Consider the following 6,990-nt stretch of genomic DNA (forward strand, 5'->3'; position numbering starts at 1 on the left):
TGTTCATCCCAACTTCAACAAAAAATTCACTTTTTTACTATTATTTATAACAATTTACCATAAAATTTTACTAGAGCCATCGTTTCAGGGTGTCTAGCTTTTTTTGAAAAAATTAAAGAAAAAAAGGTCACATTTACATTACAATTGACTAAGATTTTTATTGTTTTACAAATTTTGATTTTTTCCGTCCTCGAAGGGTTAATCAAACACTTCGACTTTAATAAAGAACACGTTTTGAACACTAGTAAGTGTTCAAAAATATATACGTGTTCAAACAATGAAGCCAATTTTTTAAACATTTTTGGTAATGAAAATTACTCAATTCAAAAGCAATGTTTGCTTTCATTAGGGTTTGATGTTGGTGTTGTTATAACCATCACCACACAATATGTATTAATTTTAAAGAAAAAATTAAGTACAATTTTGATTAATATTTTGTTGATTTTTTTGTTTATAAAGGTGTGATAAACTGGTTGTAAATGATCAATCCCTTGTCGGTTTTGGTAGAACTTCAAGAACAAAAACAAGTCATTTTTAACTTTTTACAATCTTTTCCTTGTGTATAAAGAAAAAGGATAACCCTATAAGTACTTTTTAGAATAAGAAAAAAATGTAAATTTTTGACGTATATTTTTAGAAATTATTTTAAAAATGAATTATTTTTAAGTTATTTATATAAATAAAAATAGAAAACAACACAAATTGAACTGACATTGGTTTTAAATTTTAGATCCGTCATTATGTTCTGAAATAGGTTTTAATTTGCTTCTCATCATCGTCGTTATTATCAGTTTTTTATTTATTATTTTTATAGGTTTTTAAAACCCTTCAATAATATCAATGATTTTGTTTTTAAATATTAATAATAAACATTAAAATAAATTGTTATTTTTTTATTTTTTTATCAAATAATATTTTATACATCTGATTTTCTAAAGAGAAAAAACGGACATGGGGACAAAGGATGGGAAATAGGCTGAAGGACATCCTTTGTGGTTTAAGGACGTCCTCCCTCTATAAAGGGCGTTCTCCTGTGTATAAAGACTTCCTTTCTATTATTTTCGTGTCCGCGGCATTTTCAAAACTAAACTGGTTTTCAAAAGTCGGTACTGGGGTGTCCCGATTTTTTGCATTTATTTTGTTTATTATTTTTGGGAATCGTTTTTTGTTATAAATTCGCTTATTTTTTCCAAGTAAAAAAGAGAAAAACGGTCTTCAAAAATATTTTTTTACTTGAAGAATTTATAAGCATTAAAAAATTCCATATAAAATTTGCAATAACGGGATTTTTGTTTTTGAAATACACGTGAATTATCCCAAAAGTGCATTTTATTATAAAAAGCTGATAAATTTAATGCCAAAAATTTTCAAAGTCGAGTCTTCATTTATAATAATAAAATAAATAACAAGCGCTAAAGTATCGCGTAATATCGATATACTGATGGTGTTGTCACAACAATGACTGAAATATCAAAACACAAAATTATTAATCGTTTGCTCTTATTTATTTTTTCTTTAAAACTCGTTATTTCATTTTTTTTGTTTAAAGAACAAAACCACATGTTTGTTTTTAATTAAAATGAAAAACTAACAAAACTGTTATTTAGTTACAAATTGACACAAACAACAACATCCCAATTTATTAACGTGTTTATTGTTGTATGATTTGACCATCAACGTTGAGTTTGTGTTGTGAAGTATCGAGTTGTGGTCAAATCAAATAACGGGATCGGGTTTTTTGGAAAAGGCTGGCTAATATTCCGATAAATTCCCGATATTGTACAAAAATAATTGAACGGGATTGGTATTTTTTTCAAAATTAAGTCTGTTCTTTCGATTTTTTGTTTTTTTGTTTTTTAGGAAAAATAAAAAATAAAAAACGGGACTTTAGGAAGTTTTAAAAATACTGCGGTACAGACTTTTGAACTACAGTTTATATAAGGAGTTATAATATTACTATGAATTTACTATTAAAAAATATAATAATTTCCAAAAATAAATAAAAGAGTTGACAAACTCTATACTACAAGTAATTTCGTTATAAATGAATGGTTTTAAAAAATAATACAAATATAAATTAATTTTTTTTAAAGAGCTGTAATATAAAACGAAAAAAAGGGACCTACATTGACCACCTCCACCACCTCTTAAAATAGATTTATTTTTTCTATTTCGAATCATATTCAAATTAAAATTATAGTAAATAGGAAACTGGGATAATATTAGGTCTGGTTCCCGAATTCAAAAAATGCCGAAAAATCACCTCGAGTCAGTGGAAACCGAGTAAGACGGAGCATTGAAAAGAAGGCTCATAAAGACACACTCAAACAGTCTGTTTGTGCACCTTTCACCCACTTTCCAAGTCCTCCCTTGGCGCGGATCCCCCCCCTGATCCCCCCCGCAAGCGGGGGAACCACATCCGCGTCCACACAGTACGGACAAGGAAAGTGGGTGACATGGGGACGCACAAACAGTAGCTGAAAAATGGACTTCATTCAAAAAACACTCGCGGCAAATACTTTATTTTGGTAAAGGTGGTGGTCAATGTAGATCCCATAAAAAATGAATTATTTTTTAAAACCATTAATTTATAATAAAATTACTTGTTGTTTAGTGTTTGTTCGTGATTTTTGGCGGACACGAAAATAATAGAAAGGAAGTCTTTATACACAGGAGAACGCCCTTTATAGAGGGAGGACGTCCTTAAACCACAAAGGATGTCCTTCAGCCTATTTCCCATCCTTTGTCCCCATGTCGGTCCTTTCTTTTAAATATTTTTTTAGTCATTTTATCATTTTAAAATGAAACTGTCTTCGTACTTTATATTACTCGTTATTATAATTTAATAAATATTAACTATTTGATATAAAAATAGCGGATAGTTGGAAACAACCGAGTTTTTTGTGAAAGAATAATTATTGATTTATTATTTAGAGCGATTAATAAAAATATTATTCAAATGGTTTTTTAATTTAAATTTCCAAATTGTTATGTTATGCTAAAAATAAATTGGTGATTTAACTTTGTCGTAAAGATGAAAACTAATTATAGGAAAAAACACAAAAAGACTTACAGTAGTGGAATAAACCCACTTAAGTGAGTAAATTTAGTGAAACTTTGGTTGAACTTTAAGCCAAAATAGAAAAAACTTAAGTACCACCATTTATAAATAGAAAAATGGGTTTGATTGGGTCTTTTCTTTGTTTTTTGAGAAAAAAGTCAATTTTGCTTGAGAAGAAAAAAAAATAATTGAAATGGTTTTTTATTTTAATTAAAATAAACTTACAATATAGCTTTTGTTTTTTACAAAATTCGTTTTGAAAAGTATTTTTTTGACAAAAAGAAGCTCAAAAAGGTTCAAAAAGTGTAAAAAGAACAATAACGAGCACAATAGATAAGCTTGAAAATAAAAGCCGGATCGAACTTGTGGTCTTTTTTGTGCACATTATTTCAATGATTGTTTTTTAACAAATAACATTAAAAAAATATTTTAACACAGTTGTTGTTAAGATTCAAAAGAAGATGATAGAAATATAAAAAACATAAACGAATGAATAAAAAAGACGAGAATTCAAACAATAACAGTAACAAATAAATAACATTTAAAGAACAATAAGAGAAAAAACGGGATAATACGAAGAATTGAATTTTTTGGATTGAAATTGAATTTATTATTTTTTAATTTATAAACTTCAAAGTCGGTATTTTTAAATTAAACTTTTGAGCTTTTGTTGAAAACTGTTTTTAAGAAACATTTGGATCAAAAAATAAGTTACATTTTGTGTAAATCGTAAAATGTGGTTTTTTACACAAAAATGTAAAAATCGTACACTTTTTGTTCTAATACCAAATGGATTCGGATTCGACAATTTTTCCACTCAAAGCATTAAAAAACAGTGTTTAAACTTGAAAAGGACTTAAAAAATCATAAAATCTTCACCAGAACAAATCAGCATATAGCCCAAGTTTTGCAAATGTCATGGAATAAATTTTAATTGATTATTTTTTTTCTTTTTTGTTTTTTTGTTATAAAAATGTTATAAAAATGTTATTTTTAATAAAAATAATTTGTTATTATTAAAATGTTTTTATCTTATAACATAATTTCAGTATTTTAAATTTTTTGTTATTTCCAAAAAAACAAAATTTACTCACTTAAGTGGGTTTATTCCAAATTAAGTACCTAAATATTGCCACTGTATAAATATAATAAATATAATTATTAATTTACTAAAATTAAGTGAAAAAAACACGAAACAAAACAAAATAAACTTATTATATTAATATTTTTATTCATTATTTTATACAAAACTTAATAATTCAAAACACGAAATATCTCAAGCAAATCATCAACACCAACCAAAAAGCGAAAAAATAAAACCCATAACATCACTCTCACACTTTTTATTTTTATATTTTCAACTTTTTAATATTATAAATATTATAAAAGTATAATAACCAACAAACAACACCAAAAAACCACTTATTTTTTCTTTTTTACAAGTCTGTCCTCCTTTTCTTTTTGTGTCTCCAGCATCAGGCGCTTAACTCCCTTTGGAGCAGCAAGCACAGGCATGTCTTCTCCATATAAAAAAGTCTCATGCATCTCGAATAGGCCACATCTACCTTGCATATCTTATAAGCCTTTTCTGAGTCTGGCACATTCTCTTCTTTTTGTTGGTCCAATACTGTCTGGAGAGCTATCCCAGATTGTTTAAAAGCACTAACTATCGTTTCAAGTCTATCTTTTGATATCCAAGAATCATAAATAGACATGATTCTTCTTTCGACAGTGGCTTCTGCAAACTCGACTTTGACTTTGAGAAGATCGTCAAACAACTGATTTGTGTGTTTTCCTTTCTCACATGTATATAATTCGAACTCCATTTTCAAGAGTTCATTATTCGCGAGGTGCCCCTTGACAGCAGCAAATATAGACAAGTCTAGTGGTTGGCACAAGTGGGATGTATGTGGTTTGAGAAAGAGCACATCAATCCCACTCTTCTTTAAGGTGTCCAGAGCTGCATTGTGGGACTTGAATCCGTACATAATAAGCACCACTTTGGCTTTGGTGCCAAGTGCTTTCTGGGACGCCTTAACGTCCGGGACGAGGACCCTCTCCACCCCAAAACAAAACAATTGAGAATTCATAAAGCTACTGTCTTGGGTACGAATATGGGCGTGTGAGTGGAGGGAGGCGAGGACGTCCTGGTTGAGTGTCACTCGACTTGTGATAATCAACGGATCAAGTTGAGGACCATCTGCCAGGATACACCCAAGAAGGGTGATTCTGTCACCACGCCCAGGAATCGGAGTGTATACAGCTTCACCGATTACATGTGAGAAACACACCGACTTCGACACCGCATCAACAAATAAGTCAAAACCAACTTCGTCCAAGTTATAGACTAGCGCAGCTGGTTTGTCTTCAACGGCCCTTTTCAATTCAACCAAGTACTCCATAATTATTTCTTTGGTCACAACTACTCTGGACTCCTCCATTAATTCACCTTTCTTGACACCGAGTTTGTCCATTTTTCTTATCGAATTGTAAATTTGCTCGTTGTCACCACCTTTTCTCCCTCTTTCAAAAGCGTCAAGTTTACAAAATCTTTCACTTCACGAGGTTCCACTGGCTTTTTTGCAATTTGAAAAGTTTCAACGAATTTTTTAATTTCATCAATTTTTTTCATTATTCAAAACTCGCGGTCGACCAACTTCCCCTCCTTTTTTATTTTTTCAACCTTCCTTATTTGTTCTTCTACACTTCTGGCTCCTCCAAAAAAACACTTTAATATTAGTTTTCCATCCACGAAACCACCCAACATCTCCTATTTGTTTCATAACGAGCTTTATTTGCTCAAATTATGTTTTACACTCATTAACTTCGTTTTCACAATTTTTAAAGTGTTCTAGATACTTAGGAAATAGTTTCAATCTTTCACACAAAAAAGAATGATTGCAGGGGATGGAAGGAATGTTATCAATTGTCTTTTTCTTTGTTACATATTGTTGAAAATTGAGCTTTTTACATATCTGAATCGTTGTTTATTTTATAGATATTTATTCTGTTGATATCAACACTGTTTATGGCACAAACATTTTTTCAAAAATTAATTACTTTATTATATTGTCTGATTTTATAATTTTTTTATTAAATAATTATTTTAATTTAAAATGAAGACAAATTTTAAATAAATAGTAAAATTTTTTATTAATTGTATTTTTTGTTTGATTATTGTAAAAAACGGTTTTGAATACTTGTTGTGTTAAATAATGCTTTAGAACGTAACATTGAATATACTCATAATCGAAACAATCAAGAATACAAAAAGCTCGATTCATGTATAAAAGTGTTTCTGGCATCTTTTTGTGCTTTAAATGTCGAATTTTATAATAATTATTAAACAATGTTTATATTATAATTTAAGTATTGTTATTAATTTATTTTTAACATATAGATTCAATTTTTGTAATAATTTTAATTGGCTTTTTCAAACATAGTCTATCAATATAACATGATGTTTAAAATCAATTTCAATAATAGGAACATGACAGGCATGGTAAAATGTTTATCTCTATATTACATAATTAATTTTATATGAACAATAGTTAATTTAACACCGAGTCATTTTTATCCTCTCTACTATAATCATTTTGTTTTTATAACGTTTATTTCACAAAATTATATTATAAAAATATACACCACATGAAGTGTGTATCAGGCCATTATAAAAAATTATAAACCATGTTTGAATAAAAAAATAAGTCTGTTTTATGGTTAATTAATAAACTTGAGTTTTTTCCTTTCCAAATTAATTTTTAAAAAAAAATATGTATTTTTACGCGTCACACCTCTCTGGTACAAAAAAAGAAAATATTTCATATTTTGTATTAAAAAAATCGAAAAACAACAAAAATCCATTTTAAAATGTCTTTAGTCTGATTGGGTAAAAAATGAAAATAAAAACAACTCGAGTCTTAAATTCC

The sequence above is a fragment of the Entamoeba invadens genome (genome assembly GCF_000330505.1).
Source record: "Entamoeba invadens IP1 unplaced genomic scaffold scaff_1105074726613, whole genome shotgun sequence".
NCBI classification, from domain to species: Eukaryota; Evosea; order Mastigamoebida; family Endamoebidae; genus Entamoeba; species Entamoeba invadens.